Raw genomic sequence first — 10,201 nt, 5'->3', positions numbered from 1 at the left:
TCTTATAGCATGAGAATGTGGCCTCAGAAATTAACCTTATTAACTATATTTAGAATATTCAAAGCATAAACTATGCTTTTAACTGCTAATGTTGCATTTCTCAGCACTTTTAATTCTCTTTTTCGAGTGTTACCTGATTGTAAATGGTTGAAATATTTGGCATGTAGGACAGTAATGCCAACGACGCTGATTAAGTCCAGGCCTAGTGATGAACACAGATTTTCTGCCTCTCCCCATCTGTACTGTACACACTGAAGAAGCTCATTTTAATCTCAAACTGTGACTGTCATAAATGTCCTGTGCAGACTTCTTTGTACCCAAAGTAATAGATTGGTATTAAAAGAAATGCTCAAGCACTAATTCTGGGAATAGAGGGAACTACAGGCATTGTGAATAAGGAGGCAACAAATCAAGGAGCTACTCAACTAAAATGTACATAAATGTTTCCAGAATGGTCATTTTACTTCAGTGATCTGAGATTCTTTGTGTAAAGAGCTTATCATTCATAGATCCAAAGATTTGTTGAGTTATTTTAGATTCATAGGGTGAACTGCTGGCTTCCTTGAAGTCAAAGAAATTCTCCTTCATTTCTATGAAGCTACCGTTTCAGTCCCGGTCTCTAAACCAGTTTATTTCAGAACACAAAGAGAGTCAAAAGCCTGCTAAAACTGCAAAAACTTTGTAGCTACAAAATTTTTTTAGCAGATATGGTAACTGAAACCCCTTCTTAAAAATGTTTCTCCTAATATGAAACTCAAGCTACTTCATATTCACAGAGTCCAGTGAAAGAATTAGAGAAATGCAGACAAATTTTAATAATTATTTAATGCTGTTTTCCCTTCTTTCATCCTGAAAAAATTCATCTGAAGGCTGACATCTACTTACTATCACTGAAAAGAGTGAGGGGGGAAGTGTGAAGAAGCAGGAAACAAAGCCTAATTTTTTGCTGCTTTACATGTTCTACAGCCAGTGTTCTCTGCATTAACACTCCTGAACACAAATTTAGACTTCTTGCTATAACTTTTGAATATATAAGAATTCTGGGTTTAATTATTTCTTTTGCCTTGATGCAAGGAAAGGAAACCATAACTGGTAAATGTCAATCCTTAGTATCTGTTTTGCGGTATTCTTCTGACGCTAACAAGTTTAAAGTCAATGTTCAGCCTGGAGAAGAGGAGGCTCTGGGGAGAGGGAGATCTTATAGCAGCCTTCCACTACCTGAGGAGGACCTAGAAGAAGGCTGGGGAGAGACTGTTTACAAAGGCCTGTGGTGACAGGACAAGGGACAGTGGCTTCAAACTAGAGAAGGGCAGATTTAGATTGGATATCAGAAAGAAGTTCTTCACTATGAGGGTGGTGGAATACTGGAACAGGTTACCCAGAGAAGTGGTTGAGTTCCCTTCACTAGAGATATTCACCATGAGGCTCGTCAAGGCCCTGGGCAGCCTGATCTAGTTGGAGATTTCTCTGCTGAATGTGGGGAGGTCAGACTGGATGGCCTTTAGGTGTCCCTTCTGGCCTGGACCATTCTGTGATTCTAAAAAGATGGGGTTAGAAAGCAATGTTGAAGCCGTCAGTGAGTAAAGCCACAGAATTTTACCTTACATGATAACACCTTACTAAAATTGAAGAATCTTATTTCTGTGCTAGTGGCTCATAATTTACAGCACAACAGAAGAACAGTAATAAACATAAAACTTCAGAATACATAGTCTCAATGCTTACTGAATCTAACACATAGAGAACAAACATGCATCCATAGAATTCCAAGCGCAGCCTAATATTAGGTAGACCTATGGTCCAAATTGTCATTTTTCTCCAGTTATAGCTACAAGCACGTGCACCATATGACAGCATAACAGTGATACTTTTGCAAGTAGTTTTGCAGGTAGTAAATACCAAACCATTGTGTATTGGACAAATGAGAAAGTGAGCTCCCTTGGTTATAAAATGCTTTCCTGTGTTTAACCTTAAGAGCATCTCATTGGGAAAAAAAAATCTTGGTTTGAAATATAAGGCAAAAGTATTTTAATGAATCCAGAAGGTTGCTTAAAATACTTCTCTTTACTCATTTGGTGGTCTGGAGTTGCCAATGTTTTCAGAAGCAAATATTCTGCAGCTTCTAAAATACTGCTACAGCATACGACACAATCTACTTCTGTGAGGAATGATCTTCCTCTTCAGAAGCACTGATTTTTATGAAGGCTGGCAAGCATCAGAAGAGACAGTCATCTTGGGGGTAAACTTCCACTGTATTGTAGTGTAATGATGAGGTTAAGTCTACAGTCCACTATTAACTTGAATTTGTGCTACAGTGGAAAAACATTCCCTATCCTGTCACTATGCTCTTCTCTTATTCCCCTATTGCCTTTTACTCATGATCTGCCAGGTAAGCTTCCCATTCCACAAACACTTTCCCTAGCATGACAGTGTCATGCAGATTAGAGGTGTGTTGCCAAATACCTAATAGGATTGATTAAAATAATACTCAAATGTACACAGAAAATAACATTGAAGTGAAATCAGTAGACCACGTCACTTCTGTGTTTAAAATAGCTGTAACTGGAAGAGTAGTGATGAAGATAATCAACCTTTTGGAACAGCTAATTTTCAAGCACAGAATATTTCAAGATATGGAGGAAGCTCTCTGTATGGAAGTTGTAAGTCTAACCATAGCCACTATGCTTGCAGTCATTCAAGGAAGTGCTATGCATTGGTTTGGGTAGAACATCAGGTTAATTACTGGAGAACATTCTTTCTGACCTTAGTTTGTCATTCTCTGAATGTTCTGATAAACCTATAATACTTTTGTAAACATCACACAATATTTTCAATTCAGTCATTTTCTGTGCAAGTGATTTTTGTGGGATCTGATTCATTACAAAGATCAAATAGAAGAATATGTTTCGGTGATGGACTTGATGATCTTGGAGGTCTCTTCTCACCTGGTTGATTCTGTAATTCTATAATATGATATTTTATTATACCATACCATACCATACCATACCATACCATACCATACCATACCATACCATACCATACCATACCATACCATACCATACCATACCATACCATACACATTACAAAACACCATAATTGAAATAAAGTTCTGAATTAAATTTTTGGGTTTGAGCATTATAACATAAAACAATACTGCGAGGCTAATTTATCTAGATGAACCAATCTCACTAATGAAAACACAGCTGGGTAATAGATGTAACAAAGCACTAATCAATACCACTGATACCCTGACTTATAAGAATAAAAACATTAAGTTTGTTGAGTTGATGTTTCAAAGTTAGCAGAAAGTTCAATCCAATTTGGAAATAATCTTCATATATTAACTCCAAGGAAAATTATTTACTGAAAAAGGCTTCCAGAGATGATTTTTAGGTTTGGTTTGGGTTTGGATTTTGGGGTTTGGGGCTTTTTTGCTTCCTATTGAAGTGTGGAATCATTCTGATATTACTCAGGATTCCAACAGAACAATTCCCACTTCTTACATTACACTTGAATCTGTCTTTAAATGAACAACAAAATTTTGTGGTACTGTCAAGGGCAGTTTTGATATTAGGCAAATCCAAAACTACAGACAAGCAGAAAAGCACTTTGTCACTAAAAAAAACCCCATGTTTTTAATAGTAGTACACAACTGCAAATTGTAGCATTCATTGACAACACCAATATAATTTGGAAAACCAGAGCTAATAGCCATAAATACCCCTGGACTGTTAGTGGGACCAAGATGAGATTATTGTACTGTCATTTCTTGCAGCTAGTGCCTCACCCTTCGTCAAATCGATTTCACTTAAAACAAGGCTTCCTACATTAGCAACTGTGTGGATAACAATGAAATGCATGCAGCTTCACCGAACACCTACTAGGCATCAAGGTCTCCATCACCCTACTTTTAGAAACGTGAAATATCTTCCTTCAAGTGAACTTCTAATGCATATGTAGCATAATTTTGTCAGAAACAACCTCATCAGAACAAATGGAAGTGCTAGGGGTAGAAGGGAATTAGAACACTATACCAGAGTATCACCAGTGATGTAAGAAGTGTATTATCTACTTCTTTCCCAATACTCTTTTCCAAAATGTGTGATCATTTTAAACAACATTAACTGCAGTTTCAAGTCTACCATAGGGTGAAAAAGTCACAGTAAGTTGACAAGTGTAATTTATTTATGTGTTCTAGAATTAAACTAACAGATGTTACGAGAACTCTTGGCTGGGATGATGAAGAGTACAGACACTTCTGCATCTATGTCAATGCCTAGTGATATTGCAAGGATTTAAATAAATAGCAACCTCTGAAATCTAAAAGTGTGTTTTTATTAAAGACATGAGGTGATAATAGAAGCAGATAATAACCAGCAGTTGAAGAAGCAGCTACTAAAACAAGCAGAGGAAGTTGTACTTGGTAAGGATCTGGAATCCACAGGAGCCCTTAAAATCAAGCAAGTGTGCCACTAACATAAGCAACAATACAGATACAGACATCTTCCTACTCTTTCCACTTTTAAATTGTTATAGCTTTTTCAGTGCATCAGATGAGAAACTGATCCATAAATTGGTTTAACTACATACCTTCATCTAGATGTACACCTCATCATAATTTGTAGTTACATCTTTATAGCACTGTTCAAATATATTAATTTAGGTGCATACTTTTATATCTTTCTACCCATGGGAACTAATGTATCAAGGAACAACTTGAGTAAACAGACATCTTAAATTATCTTGCATTTGATTATGTTCTTCCTTGCTATTGAAGGTGCCTTGAGACACTGCACAAAAATATAGAGCATAAATTAAATTCTCACCTCGCATTAGTCTCAAGTGAGACTAATGAGCTCAAGTTCCTACTCTCAGAATGGGTTTTATTTTCACACGAAGTAGCCATTGCACAAAATTACTACCTCAAATATGAAACCACATGGGTTCAAAATCCATAAAAATAACGAAATCTTTGAGAAAAAAACAACAACAAACCTTTGCACTCGGTTTTATCAATCTTTAAATCTTGCATTTCATCACTCATCCAACTTGCAAACAAACTCTCAATCCTACTGCATCAGTAAAAGTTCAGTTTGTTTCCTTTTAATCCTTTTCAAGGAATATGAGTTTAATCCTTTTAAGGAATATAAGTCAAGATCCCTCAAAAGTGCAGTGATTACGTTCATGCAGACTAGTTTAAAAAGCAAATGTTTCTGAAGAGGAAGATGCTTGTTGCTTTATGACTCTTGCACTGCTCTAGGTTTTACAGTGTTTCAGTAGATAGCCTTATGCTCCTGAATGATTAATATTTCTCACTTTGAATTGAAAAGCCACTACAATTAACAGAAATTATTCTTTCATTAATCAGGTACAATCATAATTTCCTCTCTCTCAGCTTTCATTTTTATCATTGCTTTGATTGTTTTTTCCCAGTAAAGTAGATTGTAAATAGAGAAAATGTGACTTTTTTTTTTCCTTTCTCAAGGGAAGAAGGTTTGTTATTTTAAAATTACAGCACTGAAGATCAAAATAAAGTGACTGTTCATTGTACTATCCAAATAGCCTATCTTTGTACAAAAAAACCTTTCATTTTCACAACTAAATTGACTAAAAGGCACTGTTACCTAGCAACATTCATTGTGTTTATGACCTTTCATCCAATCTGAGCTCACAGATGTGCTTCTGAAGCTAATAAACATACATCAGACAGCCCCGCCTGCTTTGATCAAATATGTGAGTCCTTATGCAGACTGAGAAATGGACTTTCTAAACAACAGGGGAAAATGATCAAAATTAATAAAAGCAGGATACATTTCAGAACAGTTTTTAAAAGTCTACACTATGAACTTGAAATCCCTCTGCAGTCAGTCTTGTGGTTTTGGTAGTAAACTGAAAATCTCCCAGGAAGTTATGGTCTTGAACATAAACATACCAGGTGTATGACCAATAGGTTTACTTTTTTGTATGTGTTTGTTGTTGATGAACACATAGAATCATAGAATCAGTCAGGGTTGGAAGGGACCACAAGGATCATCTAGTTCCAACCCCCCTGCCATGGGCAGGGACACCCCACACTAGATCAGCCTGGCCAGATCCTCAACCAGCCTGCTCTTAAACACCTCTAGGGATGGGGTCTCAACCACCTCCCTGGACAACCCATTCCAGGGCTTCACCACTCTCATGGTGAAAAACTTCCTCCTCACATCCAGCTTGAATCTCCCCACCTCCAGCTTCATTCCATTACCCCTAGTCCTATCACTAACCAATATCCTGAGAAGTCCCTCCCCAGCCTTCTTGTAGGCCCCCTTCAGATCCTGGAAGGCCACATGATCTCTGAGGTCTTTTCCAACCTGATTGATTCTATGATTCTAGGATTCTGTAAGAAACAGGTGGAGTAAATTTCTGCTGCCAAGAAAAGAAAAAATATAAATTAATTTGTCATATACAATCAATAAATACTTTTCCAAAGCACTTTTTCTGGATACAGCACCTGCAGAGTTCTATGGCTCAAATTCTGTCTGCAATGCATGAGAAGACTGGGCAGATGTCTTGCCTTACTACAGCTATAAATGAATTTTAATTTTAGTATTTCTTTTAATATGTCTTGTAGTCCCCTTCAGATACTGGAAAGCCACAATAAGGTCTCCTTGGAGCCATCTCTTCTCCAAGCTGAACAACCCCAACTCTTTCAGTCTGTCCTCATAGGAGAGATGCTCCAGCCCTTTGATCATCCTCACGGACCTTCTCTAGATGCATTCCAGCACATCTAGACCTTTCTTGAGATTTCAGAAGTTTGTGGATGTGATCTAGGTATCTCAACATTGACTTAAAATCAATGTGTAAAACTTGTACTTGTCAATACTGAAGATTGCTTATGACATATACCATCTAGCTTTCAGAAGGTTTCCATGTAATTTCAGTCTCAACACTACCGATCAATTTTCCACTGAAAGTGTTCATTCAGCCTAAAAAGATGACTCTGGTGGTTGTATTTACACACACACACAAAGGTATTGCATACATCACTTATTTGTATTTGTGAAAATACTAAATATATATATGCAGACACAAATGCACACAAGTCCAGTTCATGAAATTTAAAGATTAAGGATTGTTACAAAATAGAAAGAAAAGGAAAAAAAACCCACACACAAAACACACACACACACACAAAAAAAAACCCCCACCACATTGTGCTAATACACTGAGAACACACTCAAGCCCATTTTAAAACAATATCCAGAGCAAAGGTTTCTTGTTTGTTTGTTTGCTTAATTGAATGTATCAGTTTCCCATGTGAAAGCAATCTTTCAAAATCATACAGAAAAAGCAGCACCCTGATGTGGTTGTCCTGTTCATTTGCCTGCAGCAATATGGCTTCAATCATTACTCACATTCCTTACTTGTTTGTATTGTCTAAAAATGTCCCCAAAGAAGCATTTCACAACTTCCCTAAATAATCTCACTGAAAGCTTTGCTTTCCTAAAGTTGAGGGGTTTGCCAAATATAGAACTTAGAAAGTTGGTGAGGGGTTTGGAGCGCAAGCCCTATGAGGAGAGGCTGAGGGAGCTGGGGTTGCTTAGCCTGGAGAAGAGGAGGCTCAGGGGAGACCTTATTGCCCTCTACAACTACCTGAACGGAGGCTGTAGCCAGGTGGGGGTTGGTCTCTTCTCCCAGGCAACCAGCACCAGAACAAGAGGACACAGTCTCAAGCTGCACCAGGGGAGCTTTTGGTTGGATGTTAGGAAGAAGTTCTTCCCAGCAAGAAAGATTGGCCATTGGAATGTGCTGCCCAGGGAGGTGGTGCAGTCACCATCACTGAAGATGTTTAGGAAGAGACTGGATGGGGTACTCGGTGCCATGGTTTGGTTGATTAGATGGTGTTGGGTGATAGGTTGGACTCGATGATCTCAAAGTTCTCTTCCAACCTGGTTAATTCTATTTTCTATTCTATTCTATTCTATTCTATTCTATTCTATTCTATTCTATTCTATTCTATTCTATTCTATTCTATTCTATTCTGTTCTATTTTATTCTATGGTGGAGTCACCATCCCTGGAGGTGTTCAAGAGGGGATTGGATGTGGCACTTGGTGCCATGGTCTAGTCATGAGGTCTGTGGTGACAGGTTGGACTCGATGATCTTTGAGATCTCTTCCAACCTTAGTGATACTGTGATACTGTGATGTGATATTCTATTCTATTCTATTCTATTCTATTCTATTCTATTCTATTCTATTCTATTCTATTCTATTCTATTCTATATTTTGGCCATTTAAGCCCAAGTGCTTCTCATCCTATCCTCAATAAACAAAGAATAGTTTCTACAGCTTTGAGCACTTAAATGATCTTAAATGGTCTGGTATTTCTGTGCGATTTTGTCTCTAGATTGAGCATAGCCATGCTCTTCCAAAATGACTGCATAAATAATATGTTTTCTAGAGCTCTAATTATTATTTTTATTTTCTATGTCATCTTCTTTTTCAGCTCAAGTTGTCATTTGTACCCAAGAGAGAAAATATTTTCAAAATATAAATCTCCCAGCAAAATATTATTATTTATGTCGTCCATAATGAAAGTTCTTTTCCATCACAGCATGGTGTTGTACTCAGCATCTCTAGATCCTCCTCCACCAGTCATCTTCACTTTGCACTTATGGAAATTATGTTTTCCAAATAAGAATCTTGCCTGGTCCTAATTTAATTGTAATAATTTCCTTTAAGTGTTTTGTTTTATTTTTTAATCAATATTTTACGTTCATTACAAATTTACATCTTGACTTCTGAGAGCTTTGCAGCCTCTCTCATCTTTGTGTCCTTTTTAAACTTGCATCTTCCCTATCATCCAAATCATCCATGAAAACAGAACTGGACTGGAATCTGGACCCATTTATGATGGAAACCACACGAAGTGTCCCATGAGTTTGACCACTTAACCTTTGACAAATACATTTTTCTACTGCTTGTTTAATCACCTTTTCAGGATTTCACTTAGCCCACAATACCTTAAGGCACTTCACAGGATCACAGGATGTTAGGGGTTGGAAGGGACCTCCAAAGATCATCAAGTTCAACCCCCCTGCCAGAGCAGGACCATAGAATCTAGCACAGGTCACACAGTAATGCATCCATGCAGGGCTTGAAAGTCTTCAGCGAAGGAGACTCCACAACCTTTCTGGGGAGCCTGTTTGAGTGCTCTGTGACCCTTACAGCGAAGAAGTTCCTCCTCATGTTGAGCACTCCTGTGCTGTAGTTTACATCCATATGTCATTAGGACATAGACAAAATCTTGTTTAAAATTCAGCATGTATATCACTACCTTTATATTCAATTTTAATAAAGACAATCACATGTAATTTTGGAACCAACAGGGGTCCCAAAGGAAATAAAAGTAAGACTAAGACTTTTCTTTCCCACAGGAAAACAGAGCTTGCAATTACTTTTGAGCATCTTTAATTACAATCTCTTTAATTCTCAATTAGATTTAAGAAAAGAATTTCATAGACATTAGGAGTGAGCTTTCCACCTTTTACTCTCTAAAACCTCCCTCAGAGGTTGACTTGGGCCATTGCAGGCAGCTCAAAGTAAAAACAAGTAGGGTCAAAATAGTTTAAAATACTGAATACATCTTGTAACAACAATACAACTACGAATAGAATAGAATAGAATAGAATAGAATAGAATAGAATAGAATAGAATAGAATAGAATAGAATAGAATAGAATAGAATAGAATAGAATAGAATAGAAGAGGTTGCAAGAGACCTTCACGATCACCATGTCCAACACCACTTAATCAACTAAACCATGCAACCAAGCACCCCATCAAGTCTCTTCTTAAACACTTCCAGTGATGGTGACTCCACCACCTCTCTGGGCATAGAAAATGTAGCAACAATATAACCACCTGAAGGTTGGTTGTAGCCAGGAGGGGATAAGTCTCTTCTCCCAGGCAACCAGCACCAGAACAAGAGGACTCAGTCTCAAGCTGCGCCAGGGGAAGTTTAGGCTCAAGGTGAAGAGAAAGTTCTTCACAGAGAGAGTTGTTAGCTGTTGGAATGGGCTGCCCAGGGAAGTGGTGGAGTCACCATCCCTGGAGGTGTTCAAGAGGGGTTTGGATGTGGCACATGGTGCCATGGTTTAGTAGTCATGAGGTCTGTGGTGACAGGTTGGACTTGATGATCTTTGAGGTATCTTCCAACCTG

The sequence above is a fragment of the Melanerpes formicivorus genome, unplaced genomic scaffold, assembly GCF_026170545.1.
Source record: "Melanerpes formicivorus ecotype bairdi unplaced genomic scaffold, bMelFor1.0.p_v2 SCAF_49, whole genome shotgun sequence".
Classification (NCBI taxonomy): Eukaryota; Metazoa; Chordata; class Aves; order Piciformes; family Picidae; genus Melanerpes; species Melanerpes formicivorus.
The sequence above is the reverse complement of the archived record's forward strand: the minus strand, read 5'-3'. Positions refer to the sequence as shown.